This window comes from Dermacentor albipictus, chromosome 1, assembly GCF_038994185.2.
Source record: "Dermacentor albipictus isolate Rhodes 1998 colony chromosome 1, USDA_Dalb.pri_finalv2, whole genome shotgun sequence".
Lineage (NCBI taxonomy): Eukaryota > Metazoa > Arthropoda > Arachnida > Ixodida > Ixodidae > Dermacentor > Dermacentor albipictus.
In genome coordinates this window covers 94,535,826-94,553,895 of record NC_091821.1, presented here as the reverse complement: position 1 = coordinate 94,553,895, position 18,070 = coordinate 94,535,826, and the positions used below count along the sequence as shown (strand labels likewise).

General features: G+C 47.5%; 1 pseudogene; it reads left to right on the top strand.

Annotated features, from left to right (window-relative positions):
* Positions 1-251: 251 nt before the first annotated feature.
* On the top strand, positions 252-16,927 carry LOC135902660 (uncharacterized; annotated as a pseudogene).
* The last annotated feature ends 1,143 nt before the right edge of the window (positions 16,928-18,070 follow it).

Below are 18,070 nucleotides of genomic sequence, written 5' to 3'. Positions count from 1 at the left end.
GACGCCACACGACCTTTGGGTTGCCTTAAGATGTCGCAGAAAAGGTCCATTGCCGACTTTTTTTTCGTATGCAAGCAAGCGGGCCAAGCAACAATGCGTCCACACCGAGCTCTTTGCTTCAACAATGGGAAATTTGGAGACGCTTCATGAACAAGGAAATTATTCTCAGCGCTCCGTTTTGATTCCGCTTGAAGAGACTGTGAATAGCATCACTTCTGACGACGCTTTATTGTCCGTCCTCATCGGTGCAAATGGACAGTGAGTGCGACGAGCTTTCCGCGTCGTGTGCAGCAAGGGATGAACCTGATTCCGCGACCAAATTCACCACTTCGAATGTGGATGTCGACCATGCAGGCCAGTTGGACATTTCGAAATTTAAGACAGAGTCACCAACACAGCCAATACTGAACCCATTTCCATCTAAGAAGTACGGCAAACTGAGGAGAAGCTTCCACTCGGATTGGCACCACCTATTCCCTTGGTAGGAGTACAGCGCGCAGGCTGACGCAGCTTTTTGTCACCCTTGCAGAATGTTTTCTATATGGTGCCGATGAGGAATCTGCATTTGTCAACGGTGGATACAGTGACTGGGAAAAAAAGCCACAGAAAAAGATGCTGGTTTCAGAAAACACGAAAACTCACTCGCGCATAAGTCTTGCCAGACATCGTGGATTTCCTACACGCAGATGAAGTCGGGAGGACAGAGCAAGTCATTTGCAACACATCACAGCGACACGTACTCCAGGGTGGTGCAGGAAAATCGCCTCTATATAGCAAAAGTCGCAGATATTTTGCGATTCACTGCGGTTCAGAAAATCGCTCAGAGGGGCCACGATGAAAGTGCCACAAGTGAAAACAAGAGAAACTTCGTTGAGTTCTTGAACTTGTTTGGCAAATATGACGATATTGTCGGAAAGAAACTTAATGGTGGAGCAGCGAAGGCGAAGTACGTTCATCATTCGATACAAGACCAGATCATCAAAATTCTCAGCCACATCACATTGACAAGCATAAAGGAAGAGATGAAAAGCTCCAAGTACATTGCACTTATTGTCGATGAAACCAAGGACCTAAGTTAGACAGAACAATTATAAGTTGTAGCAAGGTACTACGCAAGTGGGGCTGTCCTTGAGCGGTTTCTTAAATTCCGCAACGCTGGGCACTTGGATGCAAAGTCACTCCTGTGCTACACAAGGGAAACGTTGAATCGCTGCGGCATAGATACTCAGCTGTGCATTGCTCAAACATATGATGGTGCGAGTGTCATGAGCGCGGTACCTCAAGGGGCGTCCAGGCGCTGTTAGGCAGGAAGTGCCGCAGGCAGTGTACTTCCGCTGCATGAACCACCGCCTCACTCTAGTCATCGCGGATGTCTGCAAGGTGATAAAACCGGTGAGGGATTTTTCCTCTATTTTAGAATGCCTCTATGTTTTCCTGAGTGGATCTGCAATTCACTCTCTGTACATAGATGTGCAGGAAATGTTGTCTTTGCCAGTGATAGAGCTGTAGTGTCTCAGCGATACACGATGGGCCTGCCAGATAGCGCCTTGCACAGCGGCAATGAAAAGCTTTCCTGCTATGCTTGTATGTCTCGCTGAAGTCATCGCTACAAACAGCAGGCGGGCAACGGAACCTACGAGTCTGCTTGAGCAAATGAGCTTCTCGCTTCTCTTGCATTTAAGCCTATTTACCACGGTACTAGGTTCTTTCGTACCAGTGGCGTAGCCATATATTTTGTTCGGGGGAGGGCTCACGTTCCAGCTCGGCCTCCTTCTTATAGAATTTGTCGAAGCATCAAATACATGAATAATAACTGCACTGCCATAGCTAAAGATGCTGCAAACTAATTCTTGAACGCTACGCAATGTCAAGACAAGCAAAATATGAATTTTTTCATAAAAGAATATACTCGCATGTCTCAAAATTGTGCCCGAAATAACTGATGTCAATGCTTCCATGTTTCTCTCTATTAAATAAGTAAAGAAAACATCACACGAACTTTGGAACTATATCAGTTTGAAACCAGCAAAGCAGTGCATGCCGCTGATATGAAAAATGTAAAGGCCATGAGATGAACAAGTTGAGGACTAATATTTTAACGAAACTTTGTCATTCAAGAACCTTCTTTAGATTTTTGTACATATGCAACGGCCAGGGAAAAATCTCAGTGATGCTGTCCTTTGTTCAAATGTATTGTCACCAATGCTTTCAACGGTCGTGTATTGTAATTGCACCGATGTTATAGTCGCAACAGAGAGCACATATAAAAAGCCGTTCTGCAGCATATACGAGGGCGAGTCAAATGAAAGTGTGCCAATGAGAATATATGACAAACAGGATACCTTATTTAAAAGTAGTCTCCATGAGCATTTAGACATTTGTCCCTGTAACTAACGAGTCGCGTGATTCCCGTCTCATAAAACTCCGTGGGCTTCAAAAAATCTGTAACTGACTCTTTCTCGTCATCGTTCGACACGAATCTGGTTCTCTCGAGCTATTTCTTCAATTGCCCCAAAATACGGAAGTCGCAAGGCGACAGGTTTGGACTGTATGGCGGATGTTGCAACGTTTCCCACTTGAACTATGCCAGTTTTCTATTAGCCACATCAGCGACGTGGGGACGACCATTGTCATGGAGCAAGAAGACGCCATTCGTCAATTTTCCACGTATTTTGCTCTTGATTGCGACACGCAGCCGATCCGGCGTTGCACAATATCAGAAACAATTGATAGTTTCTCCAGGTTTAGTAAATTCTATCAATGGTGGCCCCTGACGATCGAAAAAAAAAGTCAGGAACAACTTTCCGGCAGAAATGACGGTCTTTGCTGTCTTTGGGGCTGGTGAATTCAAATGTTTCCACTGCAAACTTTGCCGTCATGTTTCAGGCTCGTAGTAGTGGCACCATGATTCGTCCCCGGTCACAATTGCAGACAAACAGTCGTCCCCCTCATTGTTCTACCGGATTAGATGAGTCAAGGCAGCGCCGAACCTCTCCGTCTTCTGGTGGTGGTTCAAAATATTGGGCATCTATTGCGCACACAAGAGCCGATAACCGAGATGTTCATGAATTATGGCGTGACCCGAATCGTGACTGATGTTCACACGCCCTACTAATTCATCGATGCTTATCCTCCGTTCTTCTCTAATCAGCTCATCAGCCTTTGCAATTGTGTTGGGGATGATTGCATGGTGGCTTTGGCCCTGTCTTGGATCGTCTTTGCAACTTTTGCGTCCTTCTTTTAACAGTTTGATTCAACGCTTCACAGTGTCCAATAAAATGCAATGTTCAACGTACACGGCAGCCATACGGCGACTAATTTCTTTTTGGGAAACACCTTTAGCTGTCAAATACCTCACGGCACTATGCCGTTAAACATTTAGAGCTTCGATTATCTCACGCACCTATGTTCAACTCGGTGTATAAAACCATTAAAGAACATTTATCCTCACACCTGCATGCCACTTGTAAATGAGAGATGCCCGAGTGCTACGCGCATGTCTCGCAGATAACGAAAAGAACCATTATTGCGCGGGGTGGGTTGGCTCACTTTCATTTGACTCGCCCTCGTACATAGAAATGCGAAGATACAATGTAATATACAAATGCGAAGATACAGCTTGATAAAAGACAAAAAGTGTCACTGGAAACAAAGTTCATTGCACGTATACACAAAACCCCGCAACAAGATATCTAAATATACGTTTAAGTCTTCAATAAATATATGTATCTAAGAAAAAGTCACTGTATATTATGCGCCAAACAAGGCAAGTAAACATGTTGCGCAACCACAGACTCAGAGATCACAGCCCCACTTCCCTCCACTTCCCCTGATCTATATATATTGGCGGCGAGGAGTTACGGAGTCGCCATCTATCGGAAGCGCCTGGCTGGCGTAGTATGAGGGATCACGTGGCGCGCTCTTCATAGGTTTTGCTGTCAGCGCTCACTGAAAACACCATGCGCGAGCTCTCCCAGACATTTCTGTAAGTACTTTCGAAACGAGAGAAGTTTCTTACTGTCTAAATAATAATCTTGGGCAAACTGAAAGCACACAATCGTTTACAGACGCTATCTCTTTACCGAATACGTACAGTGAACGCCACTGCGCGCGGTCGCCGCGATGGAGTCTCCCCAACCCGCTTGTTGCGTGAAAGGTAGGTAAACGCTGGGAGCAAACTATGTGAAATATGTTCTTATAGTGTTCGTATAACTAAATGGAGCTTAATAGAACGAAGCCTCAATGCAGCGATCGCGCCGATTCGCAGCCACCGACTGCGCGTCTGCATGCTGTCAAGAATGGCGAGCCGCTAAGCAAGATTGCCACCTTGCCACCCGATTACGACAAGGGGTGCAAGACGCGCACCTCTCCCTCTCCGTCGCTGCAGCTGGGAGGCGTTCAAAGAAGCGGCCTTTGTGCTGAAAACCCGCTTCCTTCCTCCAGCCCCATCGACATTGTGACGGGACGAGTTCGGTGTGTGGACAATGATTCCAGAGTTCCCCAACGCGGAGCTGATTTGACACGCGTGGACAAGCTGCCGTGGGGACGACGTATTTTGGAGCGTCTCACGCTTCGGCCTAGCACGGAACAACGAGCGACCCTCGATCGGCGCCGATAGTTTCACGGAACGGCACCCCGCGCGGTTGTCTCTGTGTACAGAGCGCGGTTGCCTTTGTGTACGTAAACTGGTCTGCAGAGCAGCGGCGAGTTGGTGATGAGTAAACGAACAGTCGCCGCGTCGTAGGACAGCGCATCGAGTGTATAAAAACTGTGGTTGTGCGAATGCTGAGGACACTTCTCTTGAGCAGTCATGTTAGACTGAGTCACTTCTCTCATGCAGTCATGTTGGACTGTTACTCTTTTTCTCAAGCAGTCATGTTAGACTGAGTTAATTTCTGTAAATAAACCCTTTTTCCTCGTTCTCGATGAGAAGCAGTTCTTCACTTCATCAACGACCTCAGCGTAAATAAGTTGGACGACGGCATGGGCCAGCTACCTTCGAATTCATGCCGTACTCCAATCTTGGCAAAGGACCACGGACGATGGGATTGAGCCCCCAATCCTGACAACTGGCTGACAGCGGTGAGATGGACTTTGCGATATGGTGCTGTATCTGCGGTGAGTGCTTGGTTTTTGCTTTGACTCTCTAGGCTTCATTGTGTGGTTGTTCTGTTTAGAACAGTAGGGAAGCTAGATTGTTGTGTGTTAGCTAGGTTGTGTTTTCCTAGCTAGATTTAGAGAGCAGAATCAAGGCAGTTAAGCAGCAGTCATGGAGTTAAGGACACTGCTGAGAGACGAGTTGTTGATTGTTGGTGAGGAACTGGGCCTAGATGTACGCAAGGAAATGCTCAAATCGGAATTATTGGAGCTAATTTCCGAAAAGGCCAGTGAGGAAGAAATTGAAATGGGGTTTGAACTTCTGAAAAAGAGAGAAGAACGAGAGAGAAAAGAACAACAGAGAGAGGAACGCGATAAAGATCGCGAGTTAAGAAAAATGCAACTGGAACTTGAAAGCAAACGTTTGGAGATGTCTCAAGGGAGTGAAGGCGCTCTGGGACGATCAAGTGAGGCAGAATCGTACCGCATGGACAGGCTATTAAAGCCATTTGAGGTCGGGACCGACATAGGCTTGTTCCTAAGCAATTTTGAAAGGACTTGCGAGAAGATGAACTTCGGCCCGAGTACATGCCCACAGCGGTTCGGTTCGGCCCACAGCGGTTGCTGTCTATGTTGCCGTGTGAGGCGGCAGAAGTAATCGCCAGATTGAGTGTGCAGGATGCATATGATTATGCAAAAGTTAAGGCTAGTCTCCTGAAGAAATACCGCCTTTCAGCCGAAGCTTTTCGGCAAAGGTTTAGGAGCACAGGCAAGAAAGATAGCGAGGGCTATCCGGAGTTTGCATATAGCTTAAAGGCCAACCTAGTCGAGTGGCTTAAAAGCGCGGAAGCGTACGACAGCAGAGACATGATCATTGAATGCATGTGTCTAGAGCAGTTTTACAAAACCATCCCCCAAGCTGTGAAACTGTGGGTGCAAGACAGAGGTAATGTAAACACTGTGGAAAGGGCGGCTGAATTAGCCGAAGAGTACGCAACCCGTAGAAAGTTGAACGCCGAGGAGGGAAACTGGGACGGTCGAAATGGACCGCGGAAACCATTTCCGTTCAAAAAGGGTGCGCAAACTAGACGATCCGAGCCTGTAGACATGGCGGAAAAGCCCGCAGAAAAGAGCGAGGAGAAACTTAACGGAGAAACCGCACAAAAAGAACAGAAAAGAAAATTCGAATCTGTTAGACCAATTCGCTGTTACAAATGCCACAAACTGGGACATATAGCTGTAAACTGCGAGAAGTCTAGCGTAGTTTTTTCCTACGTGGAGGAAAAAGATGAGAATATGGAACTTTTAAGTCCGTATCTCCACAACCTGCAAGTTAATGGAAAACCATGCCGAGTGCTAAGAGACAGTGCCGCCACGCTGGACATTGTCCATCCGTCTTACGTGATGGTAGATGACTTCACCGGAGAAGTAGCATGGATAAAACAGGTTGTAGAAGAACACAGCGTGTGTCTGCCCATGGCCAAAGTCAAAATCAGTGGACCATTCGGGGAGCTAGAGACTGAGGCTGCAGTTTCCAAATTTTTGTCACTGCAGTATCCCTACATCTTTTCGAATCGTTCGAATCAGTTACTGCGTGACAGAGGGCTCAAACTGGGAGAGGGCATAGTACAGGCATTGACCCGAGGCCAAGCTCGTAAGATCGCGGCGCTTTCGGCTGAAAATGCTCAAGCTCCTCCAGCGGAAGCAGAAAAGGGGATAACTTCAATACCCGAATCCGAGCTAGGCCCGAGGGACAAAAGAACAGTTGAGGAGAGCCTGCCAGTTGACCAGCTCAATGAGAGCGTAGCACTAGAGTGTCAGAGTTCTAGCCTGCAGGAAGAGCAAGCAGACGCGCTCACAAGCGAGACAGGGTCGTTATTATCACCGGCCTCAAAGAACTTTGATCAACTCTTACGCGTGGATAGAGAGTCACTGGCAGCTGAGCAAAAGAATGATGAGAGCTTAGCAAAATTACATGACACAGCTAAAGAAGGCATTGCTAGGCGCAACGTAACGATACATGAGAGAGGAGGATTGTTGTATCGGCATTACAGAGATCGAAAGGGTAGGATTTTAGATCAGTTAGTCATACCTACTAAGTATAGGCAGGACCTTTTGAGTCTTTGTCATGGAAATGGGTGGTCCGGCCACCTAGGCATAAACAAATCAAAGGAAAGATTGCTTATGGAATACTACTGGCCTGGCTGTTTCAAAGATGTAGAAAACTTTGTAAGATCATGCGACGCCTGCCAGCGTTCTGGTAAACCAGGAGAGACTTGGAAAGCTCCACTGAAGGTAGTGCCCTTAATAACAGAGCCTTTCAGACGGCTTCTAATAGACACGGTAGGGCCTCTTCCAAAAACAAAATCAGGCTACAGGTACTTGTTTACCATGCTGTGTCCGGCTACCAAGTTTCCAGAAGCAATCCCTTTGAAAGAGCTCAGCTCCACTGAAGTAGTAGACGCGCTTTTGACAGTGTTTGCACGAGTTGGGTTTCCAGCCGAAATTCAGGCAGATCAAGGGTCAGTATTCACGAGCGCACTGACTTCCACATTCTTGCAAAAGTGCGGGGTAAAGTTAATACACAGTTCTGTCTATCACCCTCAGTCAAACAGTGTAGAGAGGTGGCATTCGGTGCTTAAGCGAGTTTTGCGTGCGCTCTGTTACGAGCACAAGGAGGACTGGGAGAACTGTCTGCCGGCAACTTTGTTTGCTTTGCGAACGGTTCCACATGAGGCGACAGGGTTCTCACCAGCAGAACTAGTGTATGGGAGGACACTCCGGTCTCCACTGAGAATGTTAAGAGAGATGTGGGAGGAAAGAGGGGAGAGTCCAACCGTGGTTGAATACGTGCTAAATTTACTGGAGCGGCTAAGCGCAACCCAAGAACTAGTCGGAAAGAACATGGCACTAGCTCAAAAGAACGCCAAATTCTATTACGACAAGAATGCGAGGCTTCGTACGTTTAACGCCGGAGACCAGGTAATGATCCTCAAACCTTCAAGAAAGAACAAGCTTGAAGTTCACTGGGACGGGCCCGTTAAAGTGTTGCACAAACTTTCAGATACCAACTATGCTTTGAGAATGCCCGGTCGCAGGAAGGAAGTGAGGATATATCACTGTAATTTGATGAAGCCGTATGTAGAGCGGAGCGGAGTCGTTAACTAACCGTCAAAGAGCCGGATGGCATTGGTACCAAGTTTAAGGAGTATAGGGCAACCTCCAACTCTGAAATCGGCCTAGAAGAAGTAGTAGAACACTCGGTAAGCTCGCATGCTCTAAGACCCGAGCAGCTAGATGAGCTAAAAGGGGTGTTAGGGGAATATATCGACAGATTTAGCGATCGGCCGGGTAGAACCGAACTGATAACGCATGAAATTGAGCTGACCTCTGCCGAACCAGTAAGATCAAAACCTTACAGGGTGTCTCCAAGACAGAGAGAGATTATGGAGGCAGAGATACAGCGCATGCTAGAGTTGGGAGTTATTGAGCCCGCTGAGAGTGACTACACGTCACCGCTAATACTCGTAGAAACCCCTAACAAGGACCCTCGTCCGTGTGTTGACTACAGGAAGTTAAATGCGATCACTAGGGATCAGCTGTACCCGATACCCAACATTGAGGAACGAATTGAAATAGTTAGCGCTGCTAAATACATTTCAACTATAGATCTCGTGCGGGGGTACTGGCAAGTTCCCCTTTCAGAAAGTGCCAGCCGCTATGCCGCATTCATCTCGCCTGTAGGCACTTTTCGCCCTCTCGCACTCAGCTTCGGGCTGAAGAACGCGCCGTTTAGCTTCTCTAAGTTAATGGATATTGTCCTAAAGGACTTGCAGGAGTTCGCCTTACCTTATCTTGATGATGTGGCCATTTTTTCGGACAGCTGGGAACAACACGTATCGCACCTCAAACAGGTGTTCTCACGGTTGAGGGAAGCCGGCTTAACGATGAAAGCGGAAAAGTGTAGGTTTGGTTGTTCGCAGGTTACTTATCTGGGCCATGTTGTCGGTCAGGGCATGAGACGGCCGGCTGAGCTGAAAATAGCGACGATTGGAGATTTTTCTCAGCCACGCACGAAAACGGACCTTCGTTCATTTTTGGGACTTGTGGGGTACTATCAACGGTACATTCCGAATTACTCGCAATTGGCAAGTCCATTAACAGACGCCCTCCGAAAGGGAGCACCGAGTAACGTACACTGGGATAAGGACAAGGAGAACGCTTTCCAAAGTTTGAAAACGCTATTGGTTTCTCGCCCTGTGCTTCGCGCGCCAGACTACACAAAGGAATTCATAGTTCAATGCGACGCAAGCGACAGAGGTATGGGCGTGGTACTTAGTCAGGTCGGCGACGATAACGAGGAGCATCCTATCCTCTACGCCAGCCGTAAACTAAATGTAAGAGAGGAAGCCTACAGCGCTTCAGAGAAGGAATGCGCTTGTTTGGTTTGGGCCGCCCAGAAGTTGTCGTGTTACTTGTACGGAGCGAAGTTCACCTTCGAGACCGACCACTGTCCTCTGACGTGGCTCAATCAAATGTCACACAAAAACGGCCGCTTGCTCCGATGGAGCCTCACTCTCCAAGAGTACAACTTCACCGTTAGATATAAGAAGGGAAAGTTGCATAGCAATGCGGATGGTTTGAGCAGGCTAATTTGAATTCTGCGTTTGAGGGTCCCGCCTAAATTTTGGGGTTACTAGTGTTAGCTTTTCTTTAGGCGAAGAAAATCCCCTCTCATTCAGCAGAATTCCCTCCATTGATTGCTGAATGTGTCAGCAGGAATTTGCTTCAGAAATTGGCATAGCGAAATGCAGCATTTTTTGTTTGCTTCTGCACTTATGTTGTTGTTGTTTTTTTTGAAGCCTAGCGAGTCTAAAGTGATAGCCAATGCACGCCATCTCGGCGCAGAGCCGTGTTGCGGGGTTCATTTTGCAGTTGCCTGTCCTTGTTGGATGTTTTGGGGCGGTGACATCAATGCACAAGTGGTCGCTGCGAGCCAAGACATCAATCCCCCCCTGACCAGCAGCCGTTCTCTTCCTGCCTAGCGGTTGTCAGCGCTAGACAGTCGAGATTTTTCGGGCCATGGAGGCGCTGTCAAGAATGGCGAGCCGCTAAGCAAGATTGCCACCTTGCCACCCGATTACGACAAGGGGTGCAAGACGCGCACCTCTCCCTCTCCGTCGCTGCAGCTGGGAGGCGTTCAAAGAAGCGGCCTTTGTGCTGAAAACCCGCTTCCTTCCTCCAGCCCCATCGACATTGTGACGGGACGAGTTCGGTGTGTGGACAATGATTCCAGAGTTCCCCAACGCGGAGCTGATTTGACACGCATGGACAAGCTGCCGTGGGGACGACGTATTTTGGAGCGTCTCACGCTTCGGCCTAGCACGGAACAACGAGCGACGCTCGATCGGCGCCGATAGTTTCACGGAACGGCACCCCGCGCGGTTGCCTCTGTGTACAGAGCGCGGTTGCCTTTGTGTACGTAAACTGGTCTGCAGAGCAGCGGCGAGTTGGTGATGAGTAAACGAACAGTCGCCGCGTCGTAGGACCGGCGCATCGAGTGTATAAAAACTGTGGTTGTGCGAATGCTGAGGACACTTCTCTTGAGCAGTCATGTTAGACTGAGTCACTTCTCTCATGCAGTCATGTTGGACTGTTACTCTTTTTCTCAAGCAGTCATGTTAGACTGAGTTAATTTCTGTAAATAAACCCTTTTTCCTCGTTCTCGATGAGAAGCATTTCTTCACTTCATCAACGACCTCAGCGTAAATAAGTTGGACGACGGCATGGGCCAGCTACCTTCGAATTCATGCCGTACTCCAATCTTGGCAAAGGACCACGGACGATGGGATTGAGCCCCCAATCCTGACAATGCTTGTCCGCGCACTGTGTCGCTTTCTCCGCGCGCGCGTTTTCGCACCGTGCCATGAGCTTTAGGCCGCAGAATATGATCATTTGACAGTATACAAGCAATCATTGTTGCGTGGGCGCTATCAGAGCTGTTCAAAAATAATTTCATTGTAGAGACTTCGACGCCTACGGGGACTGTGACGTGCCGTCGCAACGATTCAATCTTTTTTTTCTTCAAATTCTTTGACCTTTCAATACTATTTCTCGAGTTGCGTCGCACTGTATGTTTATCGTTGTTCTCAGCGTGCCATTTCCCGCTGCTCCTTTTTTGTAATCCAGTGCATTAATTCATAACGCAAACATGACCATATGCCATGCTTTTTTTTAAATGTGCTTCTTACCGCTGCCTTTCCACTCCACTGAACTTGCCAGTATCTATAGCATCGACAAGTTCATAGACCAAACCGTCATGACATTAGTCGGGCAGCGGACTCGGGCGAGCGTCTATGTGCGCGTTTTCAGAACATCGCAGACCGGGCGCTGTAGCAGAAATCGTCCTCGCGTCTGTTGTAGCCGATGAGTGTTTGCCGGTTTTATGTTTCGCGAGCCAAGCTTCCCACAGCTTCTTGTCCTGCGGCTACGTGTGAATAAGGCTGACACCGGCCTCCGTTACGTGCGTCCGGCCCTGCGGCACCGAGCAGTAGCCTACCATGTTGCGCGCCTTCAAAGGCAGCCACTACCTATTTTAGTGCTTTCAAGCGTTGTAAAGGAGACACTCGAAGCGGGAAAATTTCGCCACTAAATGAGGACCGCAGCGCACGCGGGAATTTAAACTCGTTTTCAGCTCGCTTCGGCGCCCCGAAGCAGCCGACGCGGCCGCTATGTCCACGTGATCCCTCCTAGCACGTCACGCCGACGGTGGCGCCAGCTTTTCCAGTGGTGGAGCTCGAGGACGTGCGACAGGAGGCGGCGCTCTTCCTCCCCGCTTTTCTCTCTTGAGCACGCAATACTGAGCCACCATCGTCGGCTCACCCATGCCACCTCCACCCGACTACGCTTTCACTTGCACATACAACACGCAGCGCGTGGTCACAATGTTATCGCCCTTGGACTTTATGCAGAACATGAGGGCGACGGCGATGGCAGTAATGCGCCTGGAGTGTCCATATAATTGCTGCCGCAATAATATAATAAGAGTATCCGGCAACTATCAAATCACACTGATAAACACACTAGAATCCATCCAGAATCGCGCAGCACGTTTTATTTTATCTAAGTATTCCCGTTAGGCCAGCATTACTTCCACGAAAAACACACTTACTTTACCGGACCTTTCATTACGCCGTAAATGTTTTAGACCGTGTCTTTTCGACAGTCACCACAGCCCACTATTAAAGTATCATCTTTTTACTCGCCCTTCATACATTTCATCCCGTTTCGATCACATGTTTAAAGTTGGTATCCATTTCTTAGAACAAAAATGTGTCATGATTCTTTAATTCCTAAGACCAGCGCCGACTGGAACGACCTCCCTCCCTCCATCGCTGCCATTTCTGACGTTGACAACTTCAAGACTGCTGTATTTTCTGCCGTTTTGTAATACCTATTATTGTATAATTATGTACTGTTTTTTTTTTACTTACCACTCCTTTCTGTCATGCCTTCGGGCCAGGAAAGTATCCGAAATAAATAAATAAATAAATAAAATGAAGCGTCCCGTGGCCCATTACTTTCCACAAAATAAGTAGTAAGGAAATCGAACTTTCACCATGCGACAATTTGTTGCCCAGCAACATTGTCTTTTTTCTTTTGTGGGGCAGGGTTTCGGAAACAAAAAAAACGCAAAGAAAAGCATGTTGGCCACAATCGAGTGTCTACTTTGGGCACCTAATCTGCCTACCGAAAGAATATCGAAGAAAACGTGAGACGCTTCGTCCACAAAGAACCATACGCATACTGCTCGGTATCCTACACCGGCGAGACAAAACGTTCCAGATTGGTTGCGCTTAACCCAACGCGTTTCAATCCGTCGAGTCCCAGCAGCAGGGTCGCCAGGTCTTTGAAAGAAAAACTAGCCGAAAATTTCCGAAAAGTAGCCAAAAATGTCGCAAATTTCGGCAAAAGCTTTAATTGCTAGCCAAAAATCTAACCACGGTGCGACAAACGAACATTTGTCCATCACAGCCGAAGTGGTGTCGCCAGAATAAACTTGCTGAACGCGATCCTTGCACAGATGGTTATATTAACTCTATGCCACTATGACTTCATTTTAAACATTCCCGTGCGAACTGTGTGACGTCACACACGTTCTCCGCTCGCTGGTATGCAGTCGCATAGTCAGATAGACATTGGCACCTGTAATGTCATGGCTGCCATGACGTGTTTTTGATTGTTGCAGTCGTTTCTGACGCGAAGAACCATGGTCTTCGAGATTCTCTACACAGGTAATCGTCACTGGGGTGATGTTAGGACACCGCCTATTGCTTCCGTCCTTCGGAGGACGCAAGAGCTTTGCCTATAAGGTTGGTTAATTCCTTTTACTCGGAGGCAGCTGCTTGGGCCTGTTCAATTATCTGTCAATGACAGTCCCGAACTGTCCGAGACGTTGATTTCAGCCAATGGGCGTTGCATATGATTCATCTCGGGCAGTCCTGAGGAGCCCAGGGTGACAAGCCCAAGAGTCCCACCGAACATGTGGTGGCTATGATATACTTTCAGCTCCTGAATTTGCTTCCAGAGCTTGCAAGACACAAAAGCTTGGCCTTGAAGATCTGACGTCTGGGGTTGCTTCGAGGGGGCCATCGGGGGGAGTGTGATTCGGTCACTACCTATACCAATTAACACCTCTAAAAGGAGCCATAAAGTAGCCAAGTCCCTAAACACGATTTTCGGTCGCCAGGAGCTTCTAAAAGTAGCCAATTTGGCGAGAAATCGCCAATTCGCAAAGCAGTGATGACGGCGAGCGACCAAGAATTGTTTCTTTTTCTCGTATGCTAGCCAGAAAGCGTTCAAAACATTGCCAGGCTAAAATCAACTCGGCCAGAGAAAAACGAACGCGCGTCGAAGTGCGCCGCGCGATGGTCGGGGCAACACGAGAAAAACGCGCGTGTTCTAGCAGGCTCCGGCATCCCGCGGATAACGAGAAAAAAATATGAAGAGGTTCAAGTGTCCTCGCGAATAAACGTCAAAGCAGAAAAATAAATAAGAATGTAGTTACCTTTGCTGGCGCTTTAGTGTCTTGACATGGCTGCTTTGGCACAGGTGAAAAAAAGTTGTGATATTATTTTCTGTGACATGACGGCAAAAACGAACCACCACAACGCTTTGCCTCATCGGACCTTGCTGCGTGCTTTGTCAACTTGTCTGATAGTCTGTTGATTTGGCTAGTCTCGTCGTATGGTCCAATGTACTACGCCAAAGGTGCATTGACTTCAGAAAAGTCAATGCACCTTTGGCGTCAAACGTTTATAGCAACATTAAACCCACAAAGTTCCGGAATTGAAAACATAAAACACGACTTTGGAAATATCAATGCCCCTTTCGCATCAAAAGTTCATGAGAACTTTATACCCAAAAAGTGTCAGAATTTAAATCCATGCACTCCGTAGATTACGCGGCCTCCACGAGATGCCGCGACGAGCCCGCTCGCCATCAAAACGCCCCTGGAAACTTTGTGCTCGGATGGGGCTTCTTGCGTTATGTGATTCCCGGTACATGAACGTTGCCGCGAAATCCAGCCCGATTTCGCAATGTTCGCGCTGAAATGTTGTTTCGAGCGTGAAAAGGACCCCATTTTAGACAAAATCCAGAATAATTTCCAACACCGGGGGTTGTTTTGGTCGGCGGTGCATGACCGCATGCAAAATTTTCGGGGGGGGGGGAGGATCTGAAGCCCCCCCCATTGGCTACGCCCGTCTCGGACCGATTGCAAAGCAGACACTGCTATATTAGTCAGGTATGCCTCATGGCACACTCAGTTAATGATGAGTTCCCGGAAATGAGAAATTCGCAGAACGCATTTGACAATGTCTGGGCGCAAGGCTGCAGTATATCTGAGGAGAACGGGGTGTCCCATAGAGAAAAGTAGAGAATGACGCGCCTTCCGCTTCATTTAGAACAGTATGTATTGAGAGAAGGACGGCCCGTTGAAGAAGAGTTTCCAGATTCAAAGGAAACATTCAGAGTCAAAGTTTTTCTACCCGTTTTGGACCATCTGATTGCGGAGCTGTCTAGGCGGTTTACAGATAATAATGCTGTACTCTGCGGAGTTAGCGCCCTCCACCCACGGAGTGAGAATTTTATGGACATCTCCTTACTCAATTAGCCTTTCGCCGAGCATTATACATGCGACATCGAAAGCGTTGAAGTTGGGTGCAAGCTGATGACGAAACTTCTTCAGCGCTTCAAAGCCGAAAGGAAGTGCAAGATAGAGACACTGCTGCAATCGGTGACTGTCTTGGGATAACATAAACTAGCCTTCCACGAACTGCACAACTATGACGATACCGGTATCGTTATCATCTTGCGAGCGCACGTTTTAACTTCGCAGCAAGATGAATAACCGTCTGATCGACCTCGCTGTGCTTGCGATCGAGCGATCTCCTGCAAATAAGATAGATCTTCAGCATGTTGTCGACATGTTTGATACTGTGCACAGCACGGGCGTATCTATACCACTATCACAACACCCGCTTCACCATCGAATAAATCCCGGCTGTGTTTTGCCTTGTACTGTCACAGCGCAGGCATTGGCATCTGCGGTTGTGACGAAACCTTCCTTTGTCCCTGTCATCACTCTGAAGAGACTCCATATAGGGTGTTGTCCGAGGCCACGTCGGTGGCCTATGTAGCGCGTGTGTAGTGAACAGTGTTTAGTCGGAGAGGTGTTACTTGGGTTTCTGAAACCTGCTGTACTGTATGACAAAATGTGGCACCGACTGAAATGCCTGTTGCGTGCTCTATTTTTGTAGTTCTCTCCTCTCTTCTATTTGTTTTTGTTATTATTTTCCCATATACCTTTTTGTTATTCTTTTTCCCATTACTGACTGAAATGCCTATTGCGTGCTCTATTTTTGCAGTTTTCTCCTCTTTTCTATTTGTTTTTATTATTTTCCCATATACCTTTTTGTTATTCTTTTTCCCATTTCCAACGTTCAGAATCACCAGCCGGCGCCACAAGAGTGCATTACTTTGTTTTTTTTTTTTGTAATCTAGCGTGTCTTTACCAAAGTTTGAATTGAAATGCACATTGTTTAGAGGTGTTAGTTCTCTCCCCTGTTGCGAAATATATTATTTTAAAGCTATATTGCGATCTAGTTAACTGATGTTATTATGTTACTGCTGGGTACCTCCTTTTTCTTTATTAAATACTGTTATTTATGTACGTGCTTCACTGTGTATTATATAAACTTTCATTTTCTTAGCAGAAGCACTGCTGTGTAAATACGCTAAATTTTAAATTATATCTTAGTGCGATGCTGGAAGAGCTTGTGTGTTTAGAGGGCGTTCAGCCCAGTAAAAAATAGTCAAAACAACGCATAAGTTTTCCGCTTCCCTGCCCCCCCCCCCCCCCCCCCTCGGCCCCAAGTGAAAAAATCCTGGCGCCGCCACTGCATGTCGCTCGTAGCAGGGGCAGCTGCATAAAGTAACGGGTTGGCCATAGGTGTAGCAGGCGGCCAGCCGACGTGTCCAGTAGAAGCAATCCGAACAGTGGGGTTGCTGTCGATGATTGCGGTGGCGTCCAGAAATTCAGACACAGTGAAGTCTCTTCTGCGCAGTCACCGAGATAGAAGGGTGCTCTGTTGGCGAAATCCATTGTCTTGAGGGATGCGTCGGCCGTCTATGTCGCTCGTAGCAGGTGCAGCTGCAGAAAGTAACGGGTTTATCTTTCTAAATATAAAAAAAAATGCGGTGACCCTAATCTGACTTGGGTGTCTCTTAGTGGAACTCACACCTTTTGCGTTGGTGTGCTTTAGGTTAAGCGAGCGAACGTCTTTACCCTGGCACGACATGCGGGCGAGGAGAGAGGGAAGGCGAGGAAGCGCAGCGCGCACCACCTGGTGGGGCGTAGTCCCCTAGCGAGCGGCGCACGAAGCGCACGCTATCCGCCCTCTCTTTGGTGCTGACGTCACAGCTTGTAACGAAGGCGCGCAGCCGTTGCGAGCAAGCAGGTGCGCGCCGGGAGAGAAGCGAGAGGCAGTGACGTCACATCCACTCTGCTCGGCAGGTTACTACTCTCTGCCAAGCAACTGCTCTCCATTAATTAGCCGGTTAAATATGCCACATTGTTGTGTGACGTCATTAGTGAAGCCATTACTTCCGCTTTCTACTTCCGGGCTTCCAGTAATTTCACCAAAGTCGTGCTCGCGTGGTGGGTCTCTAAAATTAAGATTCCGTGCTTTGGTGTGCGGAAATCGGCGATTCCTAGTGAATTCTAATTATTCCAGACACTTCAGTAACTGAACTTATAACTAAACTTGCGCTCTGATGTATCTATAATGAAACCCATGAATTTTATACTGTACAATTGCTTTTTTCTTTTTTTTTCGATTTTGAATTTCGTCCGCGGTCGTCTCAGGAGGTGAACCGGAAGTGCTGCGCTCGGAAGAATGCTCGTGCCACTAGAAAACATTTTACCAATTAAATTAAGAAAAATGGCGTGCGCAGCCAGGCTTAATGCTTGGGTGTCACTCCATAAAGCCATTTGGTCCACTGCTTCTTGCATTATCTGACAGTGCCACCTTATACGCCAGGGCGCGAATGTGCGTCAAAGCTGCACATTCGAGCCCTTGAGTTTTAACGTGATCAACGTGCCCTTTCCCTCAATTCTACGACAGACGAATCTTTTAAGGCGAAAGCCTTTCTAGGCTCATGGTGAACTTTGCGCCAGCAGACCTGACCGCCGGAGTGTCTGCCGAAGCGTCATCACGCCATATGAAGACAGATTAAAGAATTAAATATGATTGATAGTGACAGTGAATAATAATGTTACAATAGAGATTAGTAGAGGTTAAAGACTAATAATGAATAATTTGTAATGACTACAGACTCCGAAATGACCAATATGTCTAACGACAGCTTGTAATGACCACAATTGATTACAAATTGCCAGTATTGACTACGA